The sequence below is a fragment of the Pseudonaja textilis genome, chromosome 7, assembly GCF_049901715.1.
Source record: "Pseudonaja textilis isolate UNSWEBS1 chromosome 7, rPseTex1.2, whole genome shotgun sequence".
Lineage (NCBI taxonomy): Eukaryota > Metazoa > Chordata > Lepidosauria > Squamata > Elapidae > Pseudonaja > Pseudonaja textilis.
The window spans coordinates 37,466,115-37,481,961 of record NC_141996.1 but is presented as its reverse complement, the minus strand read 5'-3'; positions in this window follow the sequence as shown (position 1 = coordinate 37,481,961).

The following is a 15,847-nucleotide window of genomic DNA, read 5'->3' as shown; positions in this document are numbered from 1 at the left end:
AGCATGAGTTAAGCTCTGCTCCATGACCTTTATTAGTTGATTATACTCTCTGGCTTTACTCTGCTGCCTAAAATGCTGCCTGAAATCAAAAAGAGTTTAATTTTTTACACATTGCCTTCTAAGTGCTCTACCACTGTCAGCCTCGTGAATAAAAATAAGCTGGAGCTGCCATACTTAAAAACGATGTAGGCACATAGGCATGGTGGCTAGCAGGAATCTTGTCTAAAAGATCTCTTCAGGAAATAGATAAGAAGGAACTAAGTCATTAAGAAAACAAAGGAAACATGTCCCCTAAACCAGACAAAAGAAGTTAGGCCAGAGCACATTGGGAACCCCTCCCCAAATCCCATCAACAACTACCAGACATGTAAATCAACAAGGATAGACTAGCTTGTGAATCAACAAAGCAAGGACTTTGGGGGATAAAAGGAATCACACACACACACACACACACACACACACACACACACACACTGCAACTAGTAAAATTTTGCTGTTATTTCAAATTCACTGGGTCTCATGTACTCTAAAGAACTGTTTGTGCTTCAGTATTTGGTTGAAAGTTATTTGAGTGTGGCTATTTTCAGGACTATGAGTGTGTGGATGAATAATCAAATGCCGAACCTGGAAGCACACATATAACAAAGGCCAAATAAGATGCACTCCCAGAGGAACTAATTCTATTGTAAGATTGTAATGTATCCTATGTAAGGTACACTAACAGAATTTTCAAGTCTGAAAGTACACTTCTCTCCTGCTGCCTTTACAGCCCAAGAAACTAGGGAGGGTCCCTTCTGAGATGTTTGCTATCTCCACATTCTTTCTGTAAACTAAGCTGTCTCTTGCCCAACGGTTCCCTTGGCTATGGCTCTTCCCCCTGTCTCCAAAGATCATTCCCACATACTATTGCAAGCACATTCCTGTGAATGAAAAAGATAATCTTTATGATGCTGAAGAAAATAATTATCAAATAATCCAGTCAAGAAGCCCAACAATGAATAGCAATATTAGCTTTTTGTGAATGATGGCAAATATGTATGTCCCAGGATAATATTGCAGGATCCAGTCTGAGTCAGTAGCAGTGGTGAAATTCATTTTTTTTTTACTATCGGTTATGTGGGCGTGGCTTGGTGGACGTGGCAGGGGAAAGATACTATAAAATCTCCAGTCAGAAGTGGTATTTGCCGGTTCTCTGAATTACTCAAAATTTCTGCTACCGGCTCTCCAGAACTGGCCAGAACCTGCTGAGTACCACCTCTGGTCAGTAGCCAGACTTGTGCTGGAGTCCATCCACAGGGAACATCCTGGAGATTGAGAAGTTCCCTGAAGATGGGCTCCAACACAAACCTGAAAGCTTGGAAGAACCTTTGGTCTCGATGACTGACTCAGATTGGATCCTGCAGTGTTATCTTTATTATAAAGTTTAATTAACAGATTCTTGCAAGACTGAAAGTATTGCTCCCCTTCTTTCTTCTCTGGAAAACTAGGGATGGTTCCTTCTGAAATGTTTCCCATACCATTTTCCCCTTTTGTGGGTTGAAACATCTTTTACATGATAGTTGCCCAGTCTGCATCTTTTTCTCTGTCTCCAAAGGTCATTCCCACATACCATTACAGTTCAAGAAAGCAGCAAGAGGTTCCATTATAGTAAGAAAAGAGTTTCCTTCCAGGGATGGGATTCAATCTTTTTAACAACCGGTTCTGTGGGAATGGCTTAGTTGGTGGGTGTGGCTTTGTGCTCATGTGACTGGGTGGATGTGGCTTGGTGGTCATGTTATTGGCTGGGCATGGCCAACTCAATATCATCGAGGCACGCATCTCCTCGCCTGGCCTCTCATGACTGTGGGGATGCTGCAACAGTCGTAAGTGCGAAAAATGGTCATAAGTCACTTTTTTCAGTGCCATTGTAACTTTGAATGCTCACTCCACACAAGCAAAGTACCAGCAAAGGAGGGAAAAATAACTCCAGAGACGTTCCTGAGACAGGAAGTCTAGTCCTGCCAAGAATGTAATAAGGGTTAATGGAGAGGCAGTTTCTGTAAGGAATACCAGAATGTTTCCTTCCTGCCTTCCTTACAGGATTAGGCCAGTAATTTCTTCTAAAAACTGGTTCTCTGAACTGCTTAGAATGTTAACAACCGGTTCTAGCAAATAGGTGCAAACTGGTAGAATCCCAGCCCTGGTTCTCTCCTGTTTTATTGAGAACTCTCCTGTGGTGGAATGTAGTCCAGAATCCTTGTCCAGGCCAAATTCTAACCCTCCACATATCTGTCTAAAATCACATCTTTTCTCCTAGCCTATATTAAAGAAAGTGACTGGCAGACATTTGGTAGAAATCCACTGAACACCATTAAACAACTTGCCTCCCAGTCTGACATTGCCTACCAGCCTTGCTAATGAACTGGGCTTGCTACACGGATCAAATTTAAACTGATACCCTTTTATTGGCTCACAGATGGAAGGAGACGACACATTAAACTGATCAGGAAGCAAATTAGATTCTAGAAAGAGTGCAGAGAAAAGCAACAAAGATGAGGGGACTGGATGCTAAAACATAAAAAGAATGGTTGCTGGAATGAGATATGTTTAGTTTAATGAAAAGAAGGACTAGTGGTGACATGATAGCAGTGTTCCAATTATCTCATGGCTTGCCACAAAGAAGACGGAGTCAAGCTATTCTCCAAAGCATCTGAAGGCAGGACAAGAAGTAATGGATGGAAACTAATCAAGGAGGGAAGCAATCTAGAACAAAGGCAAAATTTCCTGATAGTTAGAACAATCAATCAGTGGAACAACTTTTCTCCAGAAGTTGTAAATGCTTCAACACTGGAAGATTTAAAGAAGAGATTGGACAACTATTTGTCTAAAATAGCATAGGGTTTCCTGCCTGAGCAGGGATTGAACTAGAAGATCTCCAAGGTCCCGTCCAACTCTGCTATTCTATTCTATTCTATTCTATTCTATTCTATTCTATTCTATTCTATTCTATTCTATTCTATTCTTATGGTACAATTATTTTGTGGACATGCTAAAATCTTTTTGGTTTCTCATTTGCAGAAATAGTGATATACTGAGCAATGGTTATATAAGACCTCTGACAGCAATAACTACATGTGGTGAAATATGGAACTTCCATATTGTAGGGAACTTGAAATGTCGCATGGCATTCAACCAAACTATCTGGCACAGGTGTCAAGGGGAGAATGTGATGACAGCTGAATCAGTACAGGAATTGATCAACTTGTTTTACTAAAGGCCTAAGATACAGCTGAGTCTCAAATCACCTTCACAGTTCCCAAGTGATGTTCTCAGTTTTTGCCCCCTCCATTCAGTTTAACTGAGGAGTATATCAAATTGCCAATTGCTTTAGAATGAAATGGATATTTAGCTATAGTTATAATTGTGGCAGTCCATCATATTTAATATGAGAATCTTGTTTAAGACAAATGGCCATTTGATTGTTTTAAAAACAGGCAAAGATGATTCAGCCTCATGTGCCCTTCACACGCCGATACTATCCTGTAATCTCTTTGGACTCAGGTCAAAGTCCATCTACTTTCTTGTGTTCAAAGAAAATTCATGATGAGATGGGGCCATAAATACCATGACTAGTTAAAAGGGAAGCTGTTTTCTCCCCCATCTCACAAGACTGCTTCTTGCAAGACAGGCCGAAGGAGGGAGGGTAAACTCTTTGAAGGATTCTTCTTCTGTTCATGTAAATGCATATGAAAGCTATCTTCTAACATCATCTGAATCAGGCTATGCTGTGACAGCTTCCTCTACAGGTTCTGTAAACAAAAAAGGAGGAGGATTAGCAGGTTCATTTTCTCATTCTTAGAAAGCTAGATTGAGGTTTTGAATACTGTCTATGAAATGCAAGTAGCTTCCGTGACACAGAAAACTGGAAAATGCACTCATGGCTCAAACGGATGCAAGATTAGCAATCTCAGATGCAAATTACATTTCTTTTTATCTATGGCAAAGGCTGTGAAGACCTGCCCTATCCCATGGATTTGCCCCAGGCAGGTCCAGAAACAATCAGGTTTCAGAGTACTTATTATTTCTATTAATGAGGACCTCAAGCTAAATCAACTAAACCCTGAAGGTAAGAAGGTAAGAACAAAAAACAAGCAAACAAAAAGTTTTATCACATCTGTATCCTTATAAAAATATTTTCCAAAAAGTGGGACATTAAAATAAGTTTCTTGGTATATTACAAACCAAAACATCAACAAGAGTAGTTTCATTCATATTAATATAGCAGAATTATAGAAAAATTCTTTATACTAAAAAGATGTATAAAGTCTGATATATTTTCTCTGGCTATTATGTTTGTTTCTAAGAAATTAACTTGTAATATCAATCTTCCTTTCCCATTCCACCCCAAAATGCATAAATCTAGAACCCTTGAGTTTTTTAAAATTTATGATTTGTTAAAAACTCTATTGAAAAGTTTCCATTCTTGGGAAAATGTAACCCTAGTTTTCATTGAGGAAGTACTAAAATCCATAACCTTAAATGGCAACATGGATTCATTTGAAAAGGTATTTCTGCAAGAAGATGGAACATAAGTATGTCAGAAAGACATTTGTGCTTTTCTTATGTGATATCTGCTTCTCTGTCATGAAATTACTAGTATAGAAAATGTTCAGACTTGTAATCTCAGTGATATTTCCCAAGATATTTACCAGTATATGTATGAAATGGACCTTAGTTGGATATTGTTAGGAATATAAGTCAGCTAACAGATATTTGGGTTGGAAATATATAAACCAGGATAGACATTTTAATACTGTATCTTTATGAGAGTCCTGGAGGTGTAATTGGGTGTGGTTTCTCAAAGGGACATAAGATGGAGCCAGAAACCTGGGTTGTCTTAGTCTTAGTCTCAGGAGAAGTCTCAGTGAGTCTCTGTTTTCCTTCTGTTGGAGAGTATTGCCATTCCTAATAATTGACTGCTATTCCTGGATTTGATGTAGGTCTGATACTGAACTGTTTTTGACACTGGGATTTGTTAATGGATTATCCCTGGACTGTACGCTTACCTGTGAATGACTTTGGACTGCCTATTTTTGAACTTTGCCTATTTTTGAACTTTATGGGAAGTAAAACCTACATTTATTGTACAGGATATCTGTGTGCTGTGTGTGTATTATTCAAACACTTCTCTCAAATACCTCTCCCTGTATGCGCTCATTCTCCTAACGGGGAATTACCTCAACAGATATTGTCACACTTGTATCAGTAGTGGTATTCAGCCAGTTCTCACTGGTTCAGGCAAACCGATAGCGACAATTTGGCCTGGGTAGCTGAACTGGTAGCAACTTCTGTCTGGTCAGGCCTCCCCTGCCTGGATGCTCGGTCGCCACTCACTCACCCCACCTGCCCATTCAATGCTTCCTTGCCCCGCCTGCCCGTCCGCTTGACTCTCGACACTCACCCCACCCAGCCCTATATATTTGCCTTCACTTCGTGAAATTGCTGTTAGATTGGTGTCCTCACTTTCACTTTTCTTCAGTTTTACTCGAGCATTTGCTGTGTTATTTACCCTTAACCATTTTTTGACTGCAGGGATAGGATCTCATTCCTTTACAGGTAAGCCAATTTGACTAGTAGTCATTATGTTTGTTATATTGGAAACAATTAAGCGACTTTTCTTCTCTGAACATATGAGGTTCATCTTTGAAAAACTCCTTTCTGCTTCTGTTGAACTTACAGCAATTGTTCTGACAATATTTTTAGCTTTTTGAATACTGTCAGGAATTGCATATGTCTGGGAATTTTTAAAAATATTTTCTATAAAATCTTAATAATTGTTCATATCAATTTGGTAATTTAAAATGTCACTAAATGCAAGCAAAACGTAAATCACCGAACCAGTAGTTACACCGGTCAGATCCCACCCCTGCCAAGGACCCTTCAGAATATGGTCTGTGATTGCTTGGTTCAACCCTATGCTGATACATTATAGCATCCTAGGTTCTTAGGAAGAAGCCAATGAAGGCCAACACCAGCTAAAGAACTGGCAACTGAGACTTCAGATTATTGTGATGACAATAATAATTATAACAAACACCACATAAACCCCAGACTTAACAACTGTCAACAAGAAAGACAAGTCTGAAGAGTGAACACTGCAGTACCTAGAGACAGCAAAATAAAAAAGAACTGGAGAAAAATCACAAAGAACTGCAAGTAGCATGACTGTGGCAAAAAGAAAGCAAAGGCAATACTAATATGATAGTAAGAGGTGCTTTGGCTGTAATCCCAAAACATCTAGAGTATATCTGAACACCATCAGCATTGACAAAATCGCTATCAGTCAATTGGACAGGTCAGCTTTTCTTGGAAGAGCTTATATCCTGTGACAATATCTTTAACACCATCGAACAACTTTGGTCTGCACTACTATTACTATTAACCTTCTCATCACTCCTTATCACCCATTCTCTCCCACTTGTGATTGTATGACTGTAACTTTGTCACTTGTATCCTTATGATTTATATTGATGCTTCCTAGTATGATTTGATTGCTTATTGTACCTATGACTATTGTATTTTATGATTCTTGACTCTTGACAAATATATTGTTTCTTTTATGTATACTGAGAACATTTGCACCAAGACAAATTCCTTGTGTGTCCAATCACACTTGGCCAATAAAGAATTCTATTCTATTCTATTCTATTCTATTCTATTCTATTTTGCCTATCCCAAGTCCTTAATTTAATCCACCAACTCAATTGGTGAATTAAAATGCACACTTGTCTGGGTCACTAATTTCACTTCGTTCATAAATAAGTTAAAAATCTTTATTACTATTTAGATTCTGAGTGAACTACATTTTTACCTTACAGTCAGCTTCTGACAAGCAAAATCAATGGGGAGTCCAGCAGGGAAAATCATAAGTCATGGTTACATGACATCTCACTTAACAACCACAGAGAGCCACTTAACAACTGCAGTAAAATAGGTCATAAAATTGGGTGTGGTCATGTGTAGCCTCACATGTTGGCTACACTGCTGAAATATGAGTTTTGCAGACCCTACTGTGGTCATAAGGTGAGGATTACCTGTACTTACATTTGTCTTGTGTTCTTTAAGCAATTATCACTCCTTAACAGTTTTTCCCCTTATTATGCTGTTATGTTGATACTCAGAAGCTTTGGGAGAGCTGCTTTGAAAATCTGAGGACATTTATTAATGTAGGTTTATTGCTACTGCCTTGTTCCCAGGGCTAATATTAGCTCAGCTTCCTGAAGGCATCCCATGGAATTTTAAGAATTAGTGTTTCTTGTAGGAAGTATTGAAATTCCAAGATTATTTTTACTGATTAGTGATTCCTACACGCTATCATCCTGTTATAACCTGTCTCACTAAGACACATTACTCTTTTCCCTCAGGGAAATATTGAATAGAGCAAAACTGCATTTTGTCTAAAGGATTTCTTCATAGCTTCCTACTACAGTTGCACAGAAGAGCAGCATATAGGAGCATATATTGTTAGACAACAATATGTTGTTTGGAATTTGCATAGTCTCACTGCAAATGTTATGTTATGCTGTCAAACACATATAAACACACACACACCTGTGACATTTTGTGGCTTGATATCCACATAGATATCACAATGGTATAATGGGAGAAATCTTTAGCTAGTGGTTGAGGAATATTTTGTCTTTCTTTTTTTCCATGAGGGAACCGAAAGGGGGATAAAACTTTTAATAATAGAACTTCGTGAATGCATTAAAAATGTGTATCACTTTCCCTGCTGTTATTTATTAACTTGATGAGTCAAGCTGTACTTCATGTCCATATTTCTATTCCTGAACATATTAAGTAATGTAGATGAAGAAAAAAGTGTATAGCACCCAAAGTAAATAAAAAACTGATGAAGTCTTCACGGGGGTAGAAAAATGTAACTTGGTTTTTCCTATAAGACATATTTGGACTAGTAGCTCTGTGTCACATATTTTATTTGGTTAGTGGGGTTTTTTAAAATTTTGTTTGGTTTTCTATTACTACTATGCATATAATGCTATTTTTAATGATCCTAGAAGGACCACAAAAGGCATCAGTAGAACAAATGCTAAAATCTACAATAATAAGGAAATTCATAATTACCAAACATAATTTGCACAATGGTTTCTCATGTTATTCTCCAATTGCCAGTAGTACAGTGGATTCTGAGACTTAGACATTGCAAATACAGTGGTGATCAGAAAATTAAGATAGCTTTAGCTAGGCTGGAAAAAAAATATGTATGGATGCTAAATAACAACAAAGAAAAACAGAAAACTAATTTATTTTCTGCAATTTCTGCACTGTCATCCAGACTTTTACAGGCCTGATCTGGTAGCCATAGAATTAATAAGAAGCAAAGAAAATTAATAGACAATCTTGCTTTGCCAGCTTGGAATGTAGCCTTCAATGCAAGCAAATGTTATAGCATTCTGTTTCCAGTGATAATAAACAATATGTCCATTTTCTACAAACAGCTTCTGGAAGCCAGTAGGAAACTCCATTGAGAAACAGGGAGATTAAAACCAATGATGTATAAAGGTGATAGAAACTAACATATTTATTCCATCAAATTCTGCTATACAGTTAACAGAGCAATCTATTCATAGGGATGATTTTGTAGCTATATTTCCTTTTTCTGGAAGACTATATTCATCTAGCTGTTTTACAGAAATTGACAATATGAGGGGAAGGATTAAAACTTTTTGAAATTTTCAATGCAAATAGAATAATCTAGGTTGAAATATATTGATGGACGTAGTTTGTAGCCTAGAGCAGAGCCATGTTATCTTGTTAACACTGCTGATAATTTAGAACCTGAGTTCCCACCAAATGTGTTGAACGTAGTTACCTCTTCTTTCCATAAGCATTCAAGGCTATGCTGTCTGGAGATTCTAGGAGTATGACTCCTGTTTGTAAGATCCTAGGTTGGAGAAGTCTCCTCTAAATTAACATATCAGTTGGCAAAATGCATCCGGATAAAATTATTATTCAAAACAGCCTTACAAAATATCTTTGCTCATATTGTGACACAAAGAATACATCCGTTTGGAGGTTATTTTGAAATTTGCATAATAATTAAATCATAATCCATCTACTCAGAATTAGAATATTAAATCAATGAGAAATCAAGTTTCATTTATTTTGATAGTTTTATTTAAAATATAAAAATCCTAATGGGATTTGACCCTTTGTCAATAAACTTAACAGTAAATGTAGCATCACCATGCACTTTTCTCCATTGGGCATGGTATTAAATGCAGTACAAAAAGTTTTCTAAAAAGTGTTTTTGCTGAACTGTAATGCTGGACTAAAAAATACCTTGTGGGATCTCAAACTCTCCTCTTCTCCTGCAAAAAAATATGTTTTTGGTGGCTTTCTTTGCTTTTACCACATTTTCAGAATGTTTAAAAGTTTCTTTCAAATTTATGTATTAGTTTTTTGTTTTGTTTTCTGTATTATTGGGTATGGCAGAATCTCCTACTATTCTCTATTACACATATTACACAACTAAAACCTCTCTGACTCCCCATTCTGAAAAAGAGCTGTGAGAGAATCCTGTTTTTAATTTATTCTTTATTTTATTTCATAATATTAATATGCTGTCCTAGTTATAGACGTTCTTATGACTCATTCTCTCTGGATTTAACTAATGTGTAAAAAAAACTCTGGGAGTTTTTCAGGCAGCTGGAGAGATTATTATACAATGAAAATAGGACATTTTCACAGATCCCTTGACACCACACTCTGCCCAAAATATTCATATGGCTGCTGAGGAGGGGTTTCGCTATAGGCATGTAATGCTGGAAACAAATGTGTCTGCTTTCATGAACCACTAACAGGTGTTGTGTTTGCATGAAAGAAACTTTCGTGCTCTAAAGAAACTTCAAAATAGAATCTGAAGCAGAGCATAGCCTGGCTAACATAGTCAGACATAGCGATGGCATTATGATACTACTACTGTAGCTATTAGTGGTCACATTAGATAATATTTAAGTTGAGATAATAATGAATGTGTGATCACATCCAGCAACCTTGAAAAGCTTTGAGGAAAAGCTTTTAAATGAAATAATAGTTTAAATATCTTAGAACATATGGGAAACATTGCTGGGAAAAATGAAAACAATATTCTTCTCTTTTTCTCTCTATTCCTTTCATGGCTGAAAATGTGCTTAAAAATCTTCTTTTGTAAGTTAGATGTCATTAAATTCAATTATGCTGCAAAAACTAAAACTGCATGAATATCTATCTATCTATCTATCTATCATCTATCTATCTATCTTCTTATTAAATTAGCAGTTTTAGACTGTATATATAGTAATTTTATACCACAGCAATTACTGTGTTGAACTGAATTAAGTATCATGAGCTGTTTTGTACGTTGTTATGGATAGTTGTGTCAAGAGAAAAGATAGATGTCAGAACATTTCATCACATTTCACTTTAAAATACATGCAAATGGGTTAAACCTACTTACAAGTAAAACGTTAAAAATGAACAGATTTGAAAAGGTATTTGACCGATCTGACAGTGCATGTGTTCCTTTCCAACTGTACTTATTCTTATATATAATGTGGCCTATAAAAGACCATTCTTCTTTCTAGCCTTTTTGTCAAATAAATCACTTCTGCATATTAATACAATCATACCATCAATTCTGTCTGAAAATAAAAATAAAAATAGAATGGCACATATGGAAGAATGCAATCTGTTCAACAAATAGCCAAGTACCTTAGATTTCAGAAGGACCAAAATTCTGATTTGGCAAATGTTGATATTTACTACAGCATTTTTATGAATCAGTTTTGTTGTATTATTGTGGGTTACAATAAAATGTATGTCTATAATTTAAGAATCATTATCCTACTTTTTCCCCTGAGTTGCTTCACCTGAGTTGGCCCCAAGGTTATTAAAAACCCAGAACCAGGCAATGGGGAAATGAGCATGCAACTGGGTGAAAAGAAAACTGAAGGGAATAAAAGAAGCAGAGCTAGTAAATTGCTCTAGATAAAATCCTTCCCCTCTGTAACTAAGAGGATTAGCTGAATGTTGTACGTGGTATCAATCAAACGATAAGCAAGAATGATTTTTGATCCGAATGGTATTTTTACACTCTTAGAAACTGTATTTTCTTAGCAATACTATTCGTTAACTTGGGAATAAAAATGATTTTGAATTTATGAGGGAAATCTAAAAAACTATAAAATAAACTTTAAAAGTTGTATGCAGGATTGTAAGAAATAGTAAATCAGGCAGTCTTCAATTTTCTGCATTATTCTCGTCTTCTCTCTATTCGATAATATTTCCTTTCCTTTCTGGATCAACTTCTGCTTTATGTCTCCTGTCTCCATGTTCTGCTTTCCTTGCTTATCACTGCTATTTCTATTCATTGCACACACAAAAAAACAAATACATACAATTACATCTACTGAAAATTAGCACCTGCAAAACACAATAAACTGCTTGACTACTTCAATAAATCTCATGGAATTCAAGCTCACTTGTATCTGGAAGATTACAGTTAATTTATGATATAGAAGAGATTCTCAAAGTTAGTGATACTCTGACTCCATAAGTAATAAATGTCTTTGTGTGGTCACATTGTCCAGAATGAAACTAATAATTTCACTGAAATGAGGATTAGAGAAGAAATAAATATATCACTTAATAATTTATATGTATATTATTATTTATAATTATTAATTATTTATATGTAAATTATGTAAACATAAAAACATAATTTTTATGTTTTTAGATACTGTATATCTAAAAACAATGATAAAACTTTACAACTGGATAAATTAGAAGATGTAAAAATAATGAACTTTATTAATATATACACTAATGCAAACACTATGAAGTCTACAAATATATTACTACATGCTACGTTGGAAAAGATGCCACATGCAGTTTTCTCCAACTACTGGTGGCCTGAGTAAAAAAAAATTAATTTCAGATTGTTCTCTCCAAAAATAGTCTTCCAGATGATCAGTAGGCCATTTGCTATATTTAGTAGAACTGAGAATTTCATCGAATTCAATTGCATTAAAAACCACAATCCATGAAATATCAACATTATTTATTTCTTTATTAATTCATCCATCATATTTCCACAAAGTCCATCTCACCTAAGTGATACTGAGAGATTTATAATAAAAAATACATAATATAAAAGTATAAATAAGAACAACATAGAAAACAAAATTTAAAAGATCAGGATTAAAATATTAAAACTTAAAGAGTTGAAAAGTTTAAAAAGGTATAAATAACATCCTTACAATTTTAAGCAATAATAGACTTAATAAATTAGAACATTTTGTAAAATAAACAGATCTACGAATATTAAAAAGTTAATTTTTAAACAATATCCTGTAAGATAATAATTAAAAATTAAAAAATAATTAAAAAATATATACATGTATGAATTTATATTGCCAGATTTGCTGTTTTTAATTAGTACAGAACATATGTGCCTTCAAGAATTGCCTTTCATAGTGTAATCTTTAAAATGCTTACCAAAAATAAATCCACTCTGTTCAAGGGTACTTATTTTTTAATAAGTATATTGGAGATTGCAACTGCAATTACAATCTGGTTGTCCTTGATACAACAAAATTTTAAGTATTTAATAAAAAAGAAGAAAAATATCTATTGTAGTAAGAGTGCCCTTTCAAAGATCTGTAGTAGAAACAGTACAGCAAAGGAAGTGTTTTGAGACAAAAAAGTACATTAGTCCTTTTAATACAAAAGCAATCCATGTCTGTCTTTGGGGCAAGCAACGGCATGAAAATGGGACTGGATGGAACATGGCAGACTTTGAACAATACCTAGTGCCACTCTGAGAATTCAGAATAAAGAATGAAGGATACCGTATCCAATTGAAATTACAGAAGAATCTGAAATAGGAAGAATGTAATTATCCATTTGGAATCTAAACTGTGACATTAAAAAGAAATGCTCAAGGTTGAAGAAGCAAAGAAAATCTTTGTCAAGCTAGACTGTGTACCACAGAAGCAAAGGATATGAACTGGAATAAAAATAGAAAGAAAACATAAAAGAAATCTTCACAGCCACTTAAAATTCAACTGCACATTTGTTTCACAATCCACTCCTATTTTAAGGAAGTAATTTTGGGACTCTTTGTCACTTCTAAAATAGAGTTTACAAATATAAATAAGATTTGCATTTCCAAACATTAGATTATTTTTCCAGAAAAACTAGAGATCAATATAACTATTATTATCTGGTAACTCCCAGCCTTTTCTTCTGCTTAATTCTGGATGTCTAAGATCAAACAAGTGATCTTGTTTGGATTGACTGCTATTGTTTCAGAAAACCAAACAGAATGTGTTCACTTTATATTTACTTCCCTTTTATCTGATCAGGTAGTTGTACTGTTATATGAAAGAAAATACCTGATTGTATAGAAGGAGAAATATTCTGAAATAAATAACAATTCCGTACAATCTTTTTATAAGTAACAGCCAGATGATATATTCAGGAAATAAATGAGTAATAAATGGGAAAAGTGATGCTGAAGAAAATAAATCAATCATTCTGGGGAATTTAAAGTAATAGAATGAAGTATATAAATACATGCATCTTATTTTCTGTTGTTGCAGTTATAGTTCTTTAGAATGACAAGAATAGAATATCAGAGATATAAGATTCCATGGCAATGGGAAGTCTGCCAAGTTGGAGACCAAATGTGAAGACTGTAAAAAAATGGCATTATACATGAGAAGTAATGTTGGTAGAAAAGGAAGAAATTTGTTATGAATATGAAATGGAGCTACAGTAGAGAAGCCAGGGTGACATTCTGTCCAAAAGGTCAATAAATTGCCAATATTGCTTAGCCTTCCTAAATAATATTTGATTTAATTTCTGTCTCCTGTATTTTTCAAACTGGGCAACTTACCGATATTTCAACTTCAAGTCCCAGAATTCCCCTGCCAGAATATTAAAATGGACTTAATGGCTGCCTCTTATAAGAATAATCAAATAATGCTGCAAAAGCTAAATGTTAGCAGTATTTTAGAAAATCCACCCCTTTCTGCACCAGTTGTTTTCAACCGGTTACTAAGATGCACTTTGTATTATGTTATATGGCTTCCACAAGTTTGCTGGCACCTATAAGTATTACTTCAGAGCAGAAAGTGTTGGCTATGAATCGTATGTCATAAGAGATCAATCAGAGGAGCCTCAGTGTCCCAATAAACTTAGATTAATTGAAGTAACATAAACAGTGCACAAACATTGTGTTAATAAATAGACTAACCCATGGTTAAGTAAACAATGGCTTATTGAATTAGCTGTGGCCTGCTTCACCCAAAACACACAGCCACAACAGTGGGTCTGCACAGCATATAGAGTCACTAATTGCAACCATATTTTAATTAGTATATTAGCCACAATGTTCACATGCTTTTGTTCAACATTACAGCATACAATTAAAACAAGCTACAATCTTGGAGAAACCATTGTGAGCAATGTTACGCTAGATTGCCTTAATTCAAGGACACAATTAATTTCATTAGGCTGTAACAATATTTCATACTAAACTACTTAGCAATCGTGGGACTGGAACAAATTTATAGAAGAGTTCAGTAGCCTAGTGCCCTTCTGATATGTTGGATCATGACTTCCAAAATACATAGCCATTGGCCACAAGAGTTGTTCACAGCTTCTGGAGAACACTAATAGTTTACTGCAGGGCTGTCAAACTCATAACCCGTGGGCAGGATGCGTCATGTACAGGCCATGCCCCTGCCTGGTTTAGTGAAGGGGGGGGGAATCTGGATACGTCATGTGACACCACTGTGACGCCACAAGTTTGACACCTCTGGTTACTGTGTTTTGTCCCTTTTCTCTTACTCTAGAGAGGGGAAATGGTGCAAGCTTATATTATATGTAGAGAGCAGAAGGACAAGGGACCAAATGAGATATCTGTTGACAAGGTAGGACTAGTTGGTGGGCACTGGGGCTGGGTAACCCCTCCTCTTCCCCAAGGGCCTCTCGAGACATGCTGTAATGAGGACTGGGGTGCAGTTTTCCTCCTGAACCACTGCTCCCTTTTTCCCCTCCCCCTAGCAAAGTGTCAGAAAGTTCCACGGGGTGTGGGGGAGGACAAGGAGAAGGAGGAGAAGGAGAAGGAAAAGGAGGACTGGTAGCTTTCTCAGAGCTGTCCTGAGGGTTGTGATGCAAGCGTATGTTATATGTGGAAATAAGAATGAACCAATGGGAAATGGTATGTATTGTATTGTCATTCTTGTCAGATAATGATAGTGCCAATTGTGCCACTAGTGATTCAAGCATCTTCTTAACATGGCCCAACCATCAGTGAAATGAAGTGAAGTGTAGTGATGGTACAGGTAAGTCCTCATGTTATAATAGTAATTTGGACTGGAATTTCTGTCCTAAACAATGTGGGTGTAAAGTGTATAATCACATGACCACATTGCTTTAGTGACAGCAATCCTGGTAATTCTTATTTCTGTTGTCTAGTGCAAATTGCAGGTTGTTAAGCAAGGACAACCTTGATGATTTCCTGCTGGTTTTCAACAAGCAAAGTCAGTGTGGAAGCAGGCAGGAAGTTGTAAGTAGTCCTGGGATAAGGTAGCTGCTTTTGGGGTTGGAAAGCCATGCAAGTGGCTGCTGCAGCCTAGTATCCAGAATACTAGGCTGCCACAGTTATCCGCCCCAGCAGATCACAGCCTGCCCACCCACAAGCCCAGCAAAGTCTCCTGTCTCCAGTCTGCTTCAGCCATTCCCACAATCCTGTACTCCAATATTCTTGTTATGCAGCACTCCACCACCCCAGCAGAAC